Source organism: Manis pentadactyla, chromosome 7 (genome assembly GCF_030020395.1).
Source record: "Manis pentadactyla isolate mManPen7 chromosome 7, mManPen7.hap1, whole genome shotgun sequence".
Taxonomy (NCBI): domain Eukaryota; kingdom Metazoa; phylum Chordata; class Mammalia; order Pholidota; family Manidae; genus Manis; species Manis pentadactyla.
The window spans coordinates 116,358,048-116,373,940 of NC_080025.1; the positions used below are offsets into that span (position 1 = coordinate 116,358,048).

Genomic DNA, 15,893 nt, shown 5'->3' on the forward strand with positions numbered 1-15,893 from the left:
CAATGGCAGTCTGACAGATTACTAAGAAGTACAGTGACTCCACTACTGCCTTAGACTTTTTTCTGCTGTAAAATGTTCCTGATGAAGACTACTTCAGAAAGTTTTGGCAATGCCTGCTCTCCAATGATGCCATGTAAGGTTGTGTACAGAGTATGGGAGAGTAACAAGATCAGTGGTTACCAGGAGCTGGAAGGGGAAGGAATGAATAGATGGAACAGGGTGGATTTTTAGGGCAGTGGAAATACCCTGTATGATATCATAATAATGGGTACACATCATTATATATTTGTACAAACCCATAGAATGTACACCACCACGAGGCAACTGTAATATAAACTATGGATCTTTGGTGATTATGATCTGTCAATGTAGGTTCATTAATTTTAACAAATATATCACTCCAGTGGGGGATGTTGATAATGAGGAAGTCTATGTATATGTGGGAGTAGGGAAAATATTTGGAAAATCTTTGTACTTTCCCTTCAGTTTCACTGTGAACCTAAAGCTGCCTTAAACAAATAAAATCTTAATTAAAAAAATAATATACTATACTAGCACTAATCAAAAGAAGACTGGAGTGATTATAGTACTAATAGTCCAAATAGAATTCAAGGTAAAAATATTATCATTAATAAAGAAACTCATTTTATAATTATAACAAGGTGAATTCATCAAAAGCACATAAAATAAAATGTTATGCACATAATAACAGAGCTTTAAAATATGTAAAGCAAAAATTGATAGAACTGAAAAGAGTGATAGACAAATCCATAATTATAAACAAAGATTGCAACAAAACTCTCTTGATACCAAAAGATCAGAAAATCATAAAATCAGCAAGGATATAAAAAACATGAACAACAGTATTAACTAAGTTGACTTGGTTGATATTTAAATAACACTCCACTCCAAAATAGCAGAAAACACATTCTTTTCAAGTGCACACAGAACATTTATCAAGATACCAATAGACTAGGCATAAATAAGTCTCAATAAACTTTGAAGAAATTTAAGTTATACAAAATATATTCTCTGACTACAAAAAAATTAAATTACAAATCAGTGATGGAAACATGTCTGGAAAATACTCAATTATTTGAAAATTTTAAAACATGTCAACATTAACACAGGAATAGAAAGATTAGAAAGCACTTTGAACTGAGTGGAAATGAAAATACAATATATTAAAATATGTGGGATGAACTAAAACTGTTCTTTATAAGAAAAAACGTTCTTAAGTGAATGAACTAAGCTTCCATCTTAAGAAATTAGCAAAAGAAAGATGAAACTCGAAAGACTTCCTGTTATTCAGCTATTTATTACTTACATGTAGCATTTCTCATTATGATATAATGAATATTAGGGGCCTGTAACCAAGGTAATCAGGAATGATGAGTATGTCTTTCAATCTTATTATTACTACATGCTTCACTCAATCAAACTCATTCATTTATTGGTGCTTCTTATTCATACAAGAATATAAATTTGCAGTTTTCTCTCCTTTATCTCATCTGTTATTCCACAATGGCTTCGTGACCTATACATGTCCTCCTAAAGTCACTAGATTATCATATTATGTTTCTACTAACCCAACTTGGAAATTTTGATTTTTCTATCCTGCTCTCTGAAGGATTTTCCTTCTTGTGGTAATGCTGGCAGACAAAATTAAGAATACCACAAGGAATTTTGGCTTTTTATGGTAAGATGGGAAATCTTTGGAAAGTTTTAGAAAAGAGGTAACATAATATGACTTTCATTTTATGTAGGTCATTCTGGCAACTGTCTACACATAAAATGCAGGAGGGCAAGACAGGTTCAGGGAGGACAAATAAGGTATTTATATAATCCAGGTGAGAGATGATAGTAGCATGGATTCCGGTAGCAGTGGTGGAGATGGTGAGAAAGTTAATTTCAGAAATATGTACAAGGTAGAGCCAAAGAATTTACTGATGAATTGGATTTAGAGCATGAGGGAAAAGGAAATACAAGGATGACTCCAAAGCTTTTTTGTTTTGTTTTTGTCAAAATGAACAGAACAATAGATGCCATTTTCCTGGGATGGAAAAAAAAATCACTAACAGTTATGGAGAGTACTCCACATGCAAGGTGCTATGCTTCAGACTTGATGTTCATTATCTCATTTACTTCTCACAGCAATTGTGTCTGGATGGTTGCCACAATGATCCTGTTTTACAGACCAGGAAGTCAAAACATAAAAGTAGGTAAGTAACTTGCTGAAGGTTACATGGCTGGTGAGTGGTGGAGCTAGAACGTGAGGTCATGCTTTCAACAGTCATAGTACATGGCCTCTTGGGCTAGTATATGGACAAAGGTAGCCCCTCCGATTAGTATATGAACATATGCCTTTGTGTATGAAAAGGGAAGTTAGGTTGAGTGTATTGGGAATCATAGAGCAAGTAATTAATTTACGTTGCACCATGAAAATATGGATTAAGAGATTAAGTGTTTCAATGTAGTAAATTGCCCCCTGTTGAAAGAATTGGGCAAAAATCTGCTATTGAGGAAAAGAAATATACTATTCCTCCAAAACTTAAGTTTGGAGTTAGAATATATCCCCTGTGCATTTGGAAGGAGGAGACCAAAAACTCAGAACTCTAAAAGAACTTTATGAGGCAGACAGGATTCCTCTGGGACTTCATATCAAGCTATTTTCAGTAGGCAGTACAAATATTTTGTTCAAAATGCTAAGAAACACTCTTAAAACATCTCCTAATAGGGTCATAAATGGCCTGTTAAAATGAACAGAAACCAATTTGCTCCTATGCCTATGATATTATTTTACATGAGAAATCAGTATTTACTTCTATTAATTTTGTTCTAACTAAACAAAGCCTACTTTGGCCAATAAGTGTAGATATGAAAAATGACTTTGATAAGGATTAGTCTTTAAACTTGAGGCAAAAATGCTTTTTTTGGTTTTAACTCATTAGGATGGCAATTTATTTCTAAAATTAGCTCTTCCTTTCCTTCTGCGTTATTTAAAAGCGGTTGTTACTTTTTGTACTTCTTTACATTCCTGGTAGCATGTAATTCAGTGCTAACTTAAATATTTGTTGATCAACTGGCCCTTCTTACCTAATTAAAAGAATTCCAACACTTGAAGAGAGAAATAACATAGCACTCTAACCACTTATGGGTGTTCTCCTACACTTTGGGGTACTTAACTATCAAGTCTAAAGTTATAGAGTGAACGTAATATTTTTCTACTGTAGGATGCATGAGATGAGAAAAGCCAACTCTAAAGCAAACTGTAAAGTTCCCTGTGCTCTATTTTCTATGGCTGCCCTTCTCCTGTGGGGCATCCCTCCTCAAACCTTCAGGGGTGTCTAGGGTCTGCTATCACAATTTGTTTACTTAAATAGGCTCTGATATCAGTCATTTTGACCTTAGTGAAAATTAAAACTGCTGTATAGTATATTCTGTCCTTACAGAATTTTTATTTTAAGTCTTTTTTTATAACATGATTTGGAAAGCACTATCCTCCTCCTTTAAAAACATTGAACGTCAGAGATTAAGAAGAGATATCAGTGAAGGTAGAGGACTCACCTTAAGAAACCTATTTATGCAACCCAAATAACACACGTCTATGTGTAGCTAGTCCCAAAATGAACTGTAATAAACCACATGAATTAGTAAATGAATCTGAGGTGCCTGAATAATAGAATCACAGAACTGGTCAGCACCTAAGAATTTACTGTATGTTCTTTGCTCCCACCCAAGGCAGCGATCTTCTCTATAAGAGCACTAACAGATGGTCAACAACTCATACCACTATTTTGGTTTTTCTTGTTAAAACAGCAAAATTTCAGAAATTTCTTGGCAAGCTGCTGTTCAACTCTAGAAGTGCATCTGCTCAGAAAGCCAAAAATAAACGTTTTCTAAAGGAATCAAGTATGCTCCATAAAATCCAGGCCTGTAGTAAGCAAGAATTTCACTGCAAGTTAACTCTATTATGATGGTGGTGAGGTCCTTTGTGCCAGAACAAGAGATATTGAATAATATAGCTGGTGATGGATTGAAACAAGGGCAGAAAGTTGTGAACTGAGAGATGTATGCTCCAAACCTGGACAGCATCGAATTTCAGAAAGTGAAGAAATGATGTTTCATAAGGCAGTTTCATTTCATAATTTTGTTATTGTACTTATTACACAAGAAATATGTCATTAAACTTAAATAGACACAATATTCAATGGAGTAAATTTGGACCAAAAATACCCTTTCACAGACAGAGTCAATGGGGTGGTGAACTTAGTAAACAAATTGGACTGAAAAAAGAGTTTTTGAGCACTGTGTACTAATCTGTGTGCATTTCTGTATGGTATAATACACTTGTAATACTTCTTAAAATGAAACAATGTTATAAACTTTTATTTTATTTCTATACATAGTCATTAAATTTCAAATTTATTCAGTAGATGATATGACTGCACACATATCAAAATTTGACATATAACCTTTCAGTCATTTATACAAAAAGTGATAACCTTGGTAATCTATATATTGTTCTTTCTGCTTTTGGAAGTTTTCCATGACTCATTTAAAGGAGAAAAGATTACATGAATATTCAGTATATATAATAAAGCATTTAAAATAATTTCTACTCTAATATAGAAATAAAACAGAGACATTTTGAAATATAATATTCTGTTTCAGTTTGAGGAGGTTTGAGGAGGGATGCCACACAGGAGAAGGGCAGCCATAGAGAATAGAGGATAGGGAACTTTACAGTTTGCTTTAGAGTTGGCTTTTCTCATCTCATCTCAATCTAGCTAAAAAGCTAGATTCATGAAAATATGTGGGTATATATTACAGGCAGAAATTAATTTCAAAAGATGAGGCAATTTTACTGTGCCATACTCAATACTGGTAGAAATAACATTGATTATTTCATGAATTATACCACTTTAAGGAGATTTCTTCATGATCCTGATTCTAACTCAAAATACCTTCTTCTCATCACTCTTCTTTACTATGCTCCTAACACCCTCTCCCCAACAACAGGCTAAATAAATAAATATAAAGCTCTATTAAGGTTTTTGTACTTCAAATGGTTCTTACAAAATTTTTGGATAGTTTGAGTGCAAGCTGATCAGAAACATGGATTGAATTCCCTCTGAGATTTACAGTCAAGGTGAAAGGACTGGGCAGACTGCAATGGTTTAACAAGAGCAAAGAAGTCAAGAATATGCAGCCTCCCAAGTCTTTAGATTTCTTCCCAATTCACTTATATGTAAAAGGGAAGCACGTGCTGGAAGCCCCAGTTTGGAAAACTGCCTGGTTATCTGCTCTAGTGTCCTCCTGCACTAGCACCCCATCCACCACTCACAATCTTATCATCTCAACCACCATGATTTTGAGTTAAAAGAAGAGCCTAGAGTGAAGTATATGGTCCTTCTACTTCTATCCCATATCTGAGTCTCTGATGGGCTCTGAAAACTCTTGTAGTAAGAAAATAATTTATTACACCCCTTCTTGTAACCTGAAGAAAAAAATTGACAGGCTTTCTATTTTATGATACTCTCAGTTTTCCATCAGAAATGTTCTGAGCTGTGTGCTCCTTATTTTCTGAGGTACAGGCTTACTACACATCAGGCACAGAGAGGTGGGCAGAACAGCCACCCTCCTTCCCCTCATGGAGCTTGTGTGGACATTTCATGGGACTGGCATCTAATCTGCAGGAGGTGTTTCCGTTTCATTTGGGTGAAGTAACATGCCTGTATTCCACAGGATAAAGACACAGTGAAGATCCGAGGGAGGAAACGCTGTTAAAGAGTCAAGGTAGGAAGTAAGGAGGGTATGAACCAGAAAAATGGAAGAAGAAATGGAAAGGGGAATCACACACAAGATAGTTTAGATATTAAAAAAACAGGACCTGGTAGCTGCTTTACTTTGGCAATCAAAGATGAATTTCACTGGGAAAAATAGTTGTGCTGTTACAAAGAAAATATAAGAGGCTTGGGAAAGATGGTAATGAGTTTATATTTGTGTGTTAGTTTTATGTGTTGTGTCACAGATTCCTATAAACTTAGCAGTTCAGAACAGTCTACCTTTATTATCTCACACTTCCTGTGGAACAGCAGTTTGGGCATGGCTTAGCTGGATCCCTGCTCAGGAGCTCACAAGGCTGTAACCAAGCTGTTGACCAGGCTGCGATCTCATCTAGAATCCTGAATGGGGAAGGTCCACGTCTTTTCAGGTTTCTGGCAATGTTCATTTCTTTGTGGCTATGTGCCTGAAGGTTCCAGCCTATGACTGGTTTTTGGCTGGAGTCCATCTACATGTCTCAGAGGTAGTTCCTTGACATGTGGCCTTCACAAAGAGTTTCCAACATGGCCTTTTGCTTCATAAAGGGCAATGGGAGAATCTCTAGCTGAAGTATACAAAGATAGTCTTCTATAACATAATTTAATGAAGGCAGTGACATTCTGTCACCTTTGCCATCCAGTATAACCTATCCAAGGGAGTGAAATCCCATCGCTTTTGCCATATTTTATTGGTTAAAAGCAAGTCACAGGTTCTGCCAACATTCAAAAAGAGAGGATTTTAAAAGAGCAGGACTCATTGGAGGTCACCTTAGGGTGTTCTGCCCCAGGCTGGATGTGTTGTGTTTGAGATGCTAGAGAGAAGCCTTTTAGTGTACAAGTCACCAGCAGCTATAAACTCGACAGTGCAGAACTAGAAAGTTTTGTCCTTAGTGAACTCTTGAAAACAATTTGAATTAAGCTACTTCATCCTCATAATATTTCTTTAGCCAGCTTGTGCTAGATAGAGGAGTAAACCTTACTTTGGCAATAAAAAAATGAAATAGTATTTGTTAGGTGGTAACAAAAATAAAATATAGAAAGATACATATAATGACATCACTCAGATAGGGCTAGAAAGTATAGAGATAGATGTTTATCCTTTAAGGCCAAAGATAAAATTATTTAATTTTCTTATCTGTAAAGCATCATAGCACATAAATTGGCAGACTCTCAGCCAAATATCTCTTGGAAAAGAAGTAATACCTCCCACTACACTTTACCTTTTGAGCCAATTTCCATCTAACACACAAAAGTTAACTCTGGTCAGCTCTCAAAATCTTGACCTTTGAATATCATTTGGAAAATTGAAGGGAGATTTAGAAACAAGGCAATATGCTAAAAATTGATGCTGCATAACCATTTACTCCTTTCGTTTCCATCTTCTATCCCTAGGTGAATAAATAAAATGAGTGTAGATCAACTACATCTTGGATTTATGTGGCCAAATCTACCAACAAATCAGTATCATCACTTGTGCATAAAGCTACAGTTTTACTCTCCCTGTTTTTCACTTATGGTGGCTTTGGCCAATAGCCACTCCATTCCCTAAAGGCCGAAAGTAGAACAAAAGTTCATCTTATTCCACATAGAAAAAAATAAATCCAATAACTCTGTAAAGAAGAATTTCCTTCTGCTCAAATTTTGTATTAGTTACGTTACATAACCATAGACTTTAAAAAGTTACTTCATAGCCATATTTTTTAAATCTAGATAAAAAACCTCAAAAGTCACATCATAACCTGGGGAAATATTTGGGACATATATGACAAAGGATTGTTTTCTTTTATAACTGAGGACCCTTTAAAATCAGTAACATAGGGTTAAAACAATAATAGTAGAAGAATATATAAAAGACATGAAGAAATTCAATGGCTAATATACTTCTGGAAAAAAGTACAAATTTAGAATTAAAGACATGTGAATTAAATCAATGAACTACTTTAAACTATCTAATAAGAAAATTACTCTACCCAGGTGGAAATGCATAAAAATTAGTACTTTTAAGTAACTAGAGATGGCATGAATTGGCACAAGCTTTCTGGAAGACAATTTCAATATAAAAAATATCAAAAAGTCAAAGTGTAATGATTCTTTCAACAGCAATTCCACTTCTAGGAACTACTGTTAACAGGGGGAAATGTGACTTAGCTCCAAGAATTTTTATCATGGTTTGCTTATAATAGGAGAAAATGGGGATAAAAGAATATTCAATAATAAGGGATTAGTAAAATTAATTATTGTATAGTCACACTTTAAAATACTATTAGTCTGCAATAGACATGTTTAACCTATTTTTCCACTCTATGCCCCATTGTTTCCTCCCTGGTAACCATCCAGCCTCACACCACATACAGGCACATTCCACTTTGCACCCACCCCTTTCCCCTGAATCCATAGCATTAGATCAAACTAGCCCAATAAAATGTTCTGTCCTGCAATTAAGAGGCTCTGGTAAATCTGCACTTTACTTAACTGGAAGACCTGTGAACTCAGCTGCAATAGAGGAACTGTTTACACAGAGAAGGAAAGATAGAAAAGAATGAAGCAGGGCAACAAGGGGAAAAACCAAGGAAAGGAACATTGTGGGGTGTGTGCTAGGGCCAAAGTCAAGCATCAAAACCCAGAATTGTAGAAGAAGCTTATTTCTGAAGAACCTGACTTTCTATTTCTTAGCCCGTCCTCTCACCTTTCCCTGGTTTTCATTTAGGTGTTGTACACATTTATCATTTAGCAGTTCCCAAGAAGAACTTCCTAATAACACCCAAATTCTTCCTTTGGACACTGGTCAACCTCCCAAACCCGCCATCAGCACTAGCTGTGCTGGTGAGAGGTAGCCCAGGTGCACGTAACTCACTGTGGAAGCTGAAGCTGCCAGAAGCCAGTTCTCTCACCTCCGGTAAAGGCAGCGGGTGGAGTCCCACCCGAGCTCTCCCTCCAATGCCCCCTGCCCGGCCTTTGAACCTTGAATAGCGGCGCCCTATCCACACCACATGCTCTCTGCATTCGGGACTATGCATCACCCTGTGCTCCTGCTTATTCCCGCATTAGCCCTCAGCTTCCCTCCCACTGGTTTTCTGGGACCCCAATAGCCTTTCAAACTATTCCCTTTGATCAAGATAGCCAGCACATTTTATGGGAATATTTTAAAATATAATAACAGGCACTTTTCTTCTTCACATTTCCATATATACAGTGCTGTCCTCCCTTCAGCTAGTGGAACCTTGGCCATTTTGTTAGGGAGGCCTAGAATTAAAGCAGGAATACAAGATGACAAGGTGTCCATGCTCAGCTTTTTATTTCTAAAGTTAGATTTTTTAATTCCCAGTGAGATTCCTGATACTGAAGCTTTGTTTAAAAGGATAAAGTTTTTCTAAATCCCCTAAAGTCCAATTCTCATATAAGCATATAGACCTGGTAGACTTTGGTCCTTGAGTTTTACTACAACTCTAGAGAGATGGCAAAGAATATGATGCAAGGGATATGCTCAGTACAAAGAAGGAAGGAAGCAGGCACACATCTCAGGATACAATTAAGTTCATGAGGTACCTGGTTCTCTTGTCAGAACTAGAAGAGCCACACTGCCATCCCTGTGCCTCAGCCAAAGGCAGAGAGCAAGTTAATTCCAAATGCCCTCAGGAAACTGAAACAGATTGAGTGGTTGACTCTCTGCTTCTCTGTCAACAGGCCAAAGAGCTCTACAGCAGGAACTGCAGAGGGAGGCATTCAACAACATATCCCAAAGAATGCTCCAGTCTTCCCACAACCGATCAGAGACCCAGAAGCTCCTCTGTGGCCAGTAGATGAATGTATAGATGTCACAAGAATTTTGAAGGGACTCTGGATTGGAATAAGGAGACCACATAGAATAGGCAGCTCACAACTTGAGACAACTGGCAGGAATCAGGACATTACAAGTTAGTATTAGCAAAATGTTTGACAAGTTCGTGTAGAACCAGACACATCTCAGAAGTCACCAGCACAGGGCCCTTGAGGAACAGAGCAATTCCTCTGCAGCAACAGACATCAAGAACATGGAAGACAATGGCCCCTGCCGTGTGAAGATGAGTACAATTTCCACCTGAATATTGGAAGAAGTATGGGGAAGGGAAGCTTTCAAAATAGGGTTCTAACTTGTTGAAAATTAACCTATTTCCTCACAAAAGACTGTTATCTTAACTTGAAAAAGCTGTACCTAAAATTAAATCTTTACCTGGAATTGAATCTTGTGAGCAAGATGAAGTCCTTTAAATAAAATAATGGAAGTTACAAAATATTTTGCACATATAGGTTAGAAAGAATACATTTAATTCCTACTACTGTAATCAAGTAAACTCAGTAAGACAACAGACAATGGACAAATGTGTGTGTGTGTGTGTGTGTGTGTGTGTGTGTGTGTGTGTGTGTGTGTGTGTGTTTAGAGATATTGGAAAGCCAATATTGAAAAAGAGACTAAAGATGCAGTTGGATTTTTTCCTATTTCCAAGGTTACTACTTTTGTACCTACACCCTCAACTTTGTCTCCTTCACCTGCTCTTAGATCTTGTTTCCTCTATAATAATTTACCCTGATATAGGAGAAGAACATAAAATGAATCTAAGTTCATTATTTAAAGAGAGAAAAAAGAAACATGGATGCTAACATAACTCATGTCCTCAAGTATTTCATATCATATGACAAAGAGAAAAGAAAAACTTGAGTAAAGTGTCAGAATGTTTTTAAACTTCATTACATAGTACATTTCATCAAATAAGAAAATGGGAACAAAGAGAGTGCAAGAATAAAAACTGGTAGGTGCCAAGTCACCATGGTTGCTGGGAACAGTGATTTAGGGACACTGGTAGCGACACCACATAACTCTAGGTAATGTGTTGGAGGGAGGGTGCTGCAAGGAAAATGCAGGGTGTGTATAAAAATTATCTGCTGAAGGGATGAAGCTAAGGTGGGTAGAAGTCTTTTGTACAACATCCAGTCCTATGAAATCATACCACAATGGCAATCACCAGTGTTGGGAGACAATTCTCCATTGGTCTCTCAATTTTCCATTTATCTTGTGAGCAGTGGCACTAACTAACCAGCTTTATCTTTTTAAGAAGGTTTGTATAGTAAACAGCTTTGGAAGATAGAGCTAGGTCTCCCTCTGGGTCATAGGGTTCCTTTGCTATTGTCTGTTAAAGACATTGTCTCCTTCTGGAGCAAAAGCCAGGCAGGTTTGTTTACTTCCCAATAAAATATCCAAGTGTGCTAAGCTTGGGGCTTTTCACTTGTGACAGGAAACCACTGCATTTGAAGCATCCACCTGGCCTCTCCTATTAACCCTGTGGGATGTTTATAAAGGCAGGGAGAAAAAAATGTAAACATGAAACTCATGCTGCCTTCTGTGCTGTAATAATATCCTTTATCTCTGAACCAGGCATCTTATGTCCTCTGCCAGCATCCATGAAACTGTGACAGGCTAACTTACTAATGTAAAAGTAAAGCTTCAAAACTTTCATGGTTCCTGATAATATTATGAAAGCCTTGATCTGTGGTGCTTAAAATTCTGCCCAGCAGGAGGGTCCAGCATCATCTGAGTAACACATGCTGCTGAGAAAATATTACCAAAGAAAGAAGAAAATAATAATATGTTTCATTAATTACTCTTAACCTTTTAAAAAAAATGAATAAGAAGGTCTATATTTGTGACTATAAAAAAATTGAATCTCTGAATCAACTTGATAAGTAAACTGTATTGCCTAGAATATCAGCCAAAATTTTAGCTATATTATTTAAATTGTTTGAGATAAATCTGATAAAGAGAGCAGCTTGATGTGGGACCCTGGGCCTAGCTCTAGTCAAAGGATGTGTTTCATGAAATTTTATTAAAAAAGCAAATATACAGCCCACCTCAACAGGATTTCAATGTGATTTTACATGTTAGCTCTATTGAGGCAGATGTGAACAATGCAAATCTACAAGATTTTTTATGATGTTGAGATATGCTATTTAATTGAGACTCATGATTCTAAGAGTTGGTAAGAAGAAGCCATGTTCATGACTGATAAAAATAAATGGCATTCTAACTAGAGGTACAAGAGTAGTACACTAGGAAATAGACATCTTGACATTTTTAGTAGTGTTTAAAAAGAATATAACTAAATATTTTTCTTAACAAATGATTTAAAAGAGCATTGGAGAATGGACAGTATATTAGTTAGGGTGACAGTAACTATTCCTAGAAGTGGAATTTCTGAGTCAAATGGTATTTCTATTTTGAGTTTTTTGAGGAACCTCCATACTGTTTTCAAGGATGGTTGAACTAATTTACATTCCCACCAGCAGTATAGGAGGGTTCCCCTTTCTCCACATCCTTGCCAACATTTATTGTTGTTTGTCTTTTGGATGTTGGCCATCTTAATTGGTGTGAGGTAATATCTCATTGTGGCTTCAATTTGCATTTCTCTGATGATTAGCGATGTGGAGCATCTTTTCATGTGTCTGTTGGCCATCTGAATTTCTTCTTTGGAGAAGTGTCTGTTCAGATCCTCTGCCCATTTTTTAATTGGATTATTTGCTTTTTGTTTGTTGAGGTGCATGAGCTCTTTATATATTTTGGATGTCAATCCCTTATCGGATATGTCATTTATGAATATATTCTCCCATACTGTAGGATGCCTTTTTGTTTTATTGATGGTGTCCTATGCTGTACAGAAGCTTTTTAGTTTGATATAGTCCCACTTGTTATTTTTGCTTTTGTTTCCCTTGCCTGGGGAGATATGTTCATGAAGAAGTTGCTCATGTTTATGTCCAAAAGATTTTTGCCTATGTTTTTTTCTAAGAGTTCTATTGTTTCATGACTTACGTTCAGGTCTTTGATCCATTTGATTTACTTTTGTGTATGGGGTTAGACAATAACCAGTTTCATTCTCTTACATGTAGCTCTCCAGTTTTGCCAACACCAGCTGTTGAAGAGGCTGTCATTTCCCCACTGTATGTTGATGGCTCCTTTATCATGTATTAATTGACCGTATATGCTTGGGTTAATATCTGGACTCCCTATTCTGTTCCACTAGTCTATGGGTCTGTTCTTGTCCAGTACCAAATTATTCTGATTACTGTGGCTTTGTAGTAGAGCTTGAAGTTGGGAAGTGAGATTCCCCCTGCTTTATTATTCCTTCTCAGGATTGATTCGGCTATTTGAGGTCTTTCGTAGTTCCATATGAATTTTAGAAAGATTTGCTCTAGTTTGTTGAAGAATGCTGTTGGTATTTTGATAGGGATTGGATTGAATCTGTAGATTGTTTTAGGCAGGATGGCCATTTTGACAATATCAATTCTTCCTAGCCAAGAGCATGGGATGAATTTCCATTTAGTAGTGTCCTCTTTAATTTCTCTTAAGAGTGTCTTATGGTTTTCAGGGTATAGGTCCTTCATTTCCTTTGTTAGGTTAATTCCTAGTTATTTTAGTCTTTTTGATGCAGTTGTGAATGGAGTTGTTTTCCTGATTTCTCTTTCTGCTAGTTCATCGTTAGTGTATAGGAATGCAACAGATTTCTGTGTATTAATTTTGTATCCTGCAACTTTGCTGAATTCAGATATCAGTTCTAGTAGTTTTCGTGTGGATTCTTTAGGGATTTTTTATGTACAGTATCATGTCATCTGCAAATAGTGACAGTTTGACTTCTTCTTTACCAATCTGGATGCCTTGTATTTCTTTGTTCTGTCTGATTGCTGTGGCTAGGAACTCCAATACTGTGTTGAATAGCAGTGGGGAGAGTGGGCATCCCTGTCATGTTCCTGATCTTAGAGGAAAAGCTTTCAGCTTCTTGCTGTTAAGTATGATGTTGGCTGTAGGTTTGTCATATATGGCCTTTATTATGTTGAGGTACTTGCCCTCTATATCCATTTTCTTGAGAGTTTTTATCATGAATGGATGTTGAATTTTGTCGAATGCTTTTTCAGCATCTATGGAGATGATCATGTGTTTTTTTGTCCTTCTTTTTGTTGATGTGGTGGATGATGTTGATGGATTTTCGAATATTGTACCATCTTTGCATCCCTGAGATGAATTCCACTTGATCATGGTGTATGATCCCCTTGATGTATTTTTGAATTCAGTTTGCTAATATTTTGTTGAGTATTTTTGCATCTATGTTCATCAGGGATATTGGTCTGTAGTTTCCTTTTTTTGTGGTGTCTTTGCCTGGTTTGGTACTAGAGTGATGCTGGCTTCATAGAATGAGTTTGGGAGTGTTCCCTCCTCTTCTGTTTTTTGGAAAACTTTAAGGAGAATGCATATTATGCCTTCTCTAAATGTCTGATAAAATTCAGCGGTGAATCCATCTGGTCCAGGGGTTTTGTTCTTGGGTAGTTTTTTGATTACCAATTCAATTTTGTTGCTGGTAATTGGTCTGTTTAGATTTTCTGTTTCTTCCTTGGTCATTCTTGGAAGTATTTTTCTAGGAAGTTGTCCATTTCTAGGTTATCCAGTTTGTCAGCATATAGATTCTCATAATATTCTCTAATAATTCTTTGTATTTCTGTGATATCCGTCGTGATTTTTCCTTTCTCATTTCTGATTGTGTTTACGTGTATAGATTCTCTTTCTCTTAATAAGTCTGGCTAGGGGTTTATCTATTTTGTTTATTTTCTCAAAGAACCAGCTCTTGGTTTCATTAATTTTTTCTATTGTTTTATTCTTCTCAATTTTATTTATTTCTTCTCCGATGTTTATTATGTCTCACCTTCTGCTGACTTTGGCCTCATTTGTTCTGCTTTTTCCAGCTTCAACAGTTGTGAATTTAGACTATTCCTTTGGGATTGTTCTTCCTTCTTTAAATAGTCATGGATTGCTATATACTTTCCTCTTAGAACTGCCTCTGCTGTGTCCTAAAGACATTGGAGCATTGTGCTGTTGTTTTCATTTGTCTCTGTATATTTCTTGATCTCTGTTTTAATTTGGTCATTGATCCATTGATTATTTAGGAGCATGTTGTTAAGCCTCCTTTTCTTTGTGAGCCTTTTTGTTTTCTTTGTACAATTTATTTCTAGTTTTATACCTTTGTGGTCTGAGAAGTTGGTTGGTAGAATTTCAGTCTTTTTGAATTTACTGAGGCTCTTTTTGTGGCCTAGTATGTGGTCTATTCTGGAAAATGTCCATGTGCACTTGAGAAGTATGTGTATCCTGCTGCTTTTGGGTGTAGAGCTCTGTAGATTTCTGTTAGTTCCATCTGTTATAGTGTGTTGTTCAATGCCTCTGTGTCCTTACTTATTTTCTGTCTGATTGATCTGTCCTTTGGAGTGAGTGGTGTGTTGAAGTCTCCTAGAATGAATGAATTGCATTCTATTTCCTCCTTTAATTCTGTTAGTATTTGTTTTACATATGTAGGTGCTCCTGTGTTGGGTGCATAGATATTTATAATGGTTATATCCTCTTGTTGGCACATAGTCACTTGTAGCTCCCAAGAGGTGTGGAAAAGTTGGTCTTGGCTGGGCAGCGACAAGGCAAAACTAAGAGGGTTAGCATTCATTTTGGTGTTGTTAGCCATCTCTACCATAAACATATACCCAGTCATGGAATTTTTGTCTTTCTAAAAGATAACCCTTGGAGATATAAATTGACACAGAACTTGACTGGAAACATGATGTGAGTTTGGTATGAGTTCGACTGTCTGAAACTTACTTTTCAAAATTATGAAGATATACCAATTCAGGGAAGACAGATCTCTGCCTGAAAGACAGAGAAATTCATACTGACATACTGAATATTCAGAAAGATACTGGGTTATTTTTTTCTTTTGCCTGTCCTTAAATTTATACTCTTCTGGCCTTTAATAAAGGCACATCCAGATTTTTTTTAATGATATCATTAATCTCACTCTAGACTTTTGAAACTAATAGAATCTTGCTATTTTATCATAGCAGCTATTGATTGTCCACTTTTTCAAAATCATTGAAATCTATGGAAAAAATAAGCCTCATTATTTTCACTCATATTTGATAAATGTAAATGCACAAAAGTTACATAACTCTTGATGATTATACATATCTTATCATGCCAAGTAAACACTACTGTTCATTATTTGCTGATCC

At 36.3% G+C, this 15,893-nt stretch overlaps 1 long non-coding RNA gene across 1 annotated transcript in view; it reads right to left on the reverse strand.

Annotated features, from left to right (window-relative positions):
- Positions 1–14,765: 14,765 nt before the first annotated feature.
- LOC130684304 (uncharacterized) overlaps positions 14,766–15,893 on the reverse strand; it is a 67,207-nt gene continuing 66,079 nt past the window's right edge. Inside the window, exon 4 of the long non-coding RNA XR_008998534.1 lies at positions 14,766–15,290. This is a non-coding gene — a long non-coding RNA (uncharacterized LOC130684304). The remainder of the gene's footprint in view (positions 15,291–15,893) is intronic.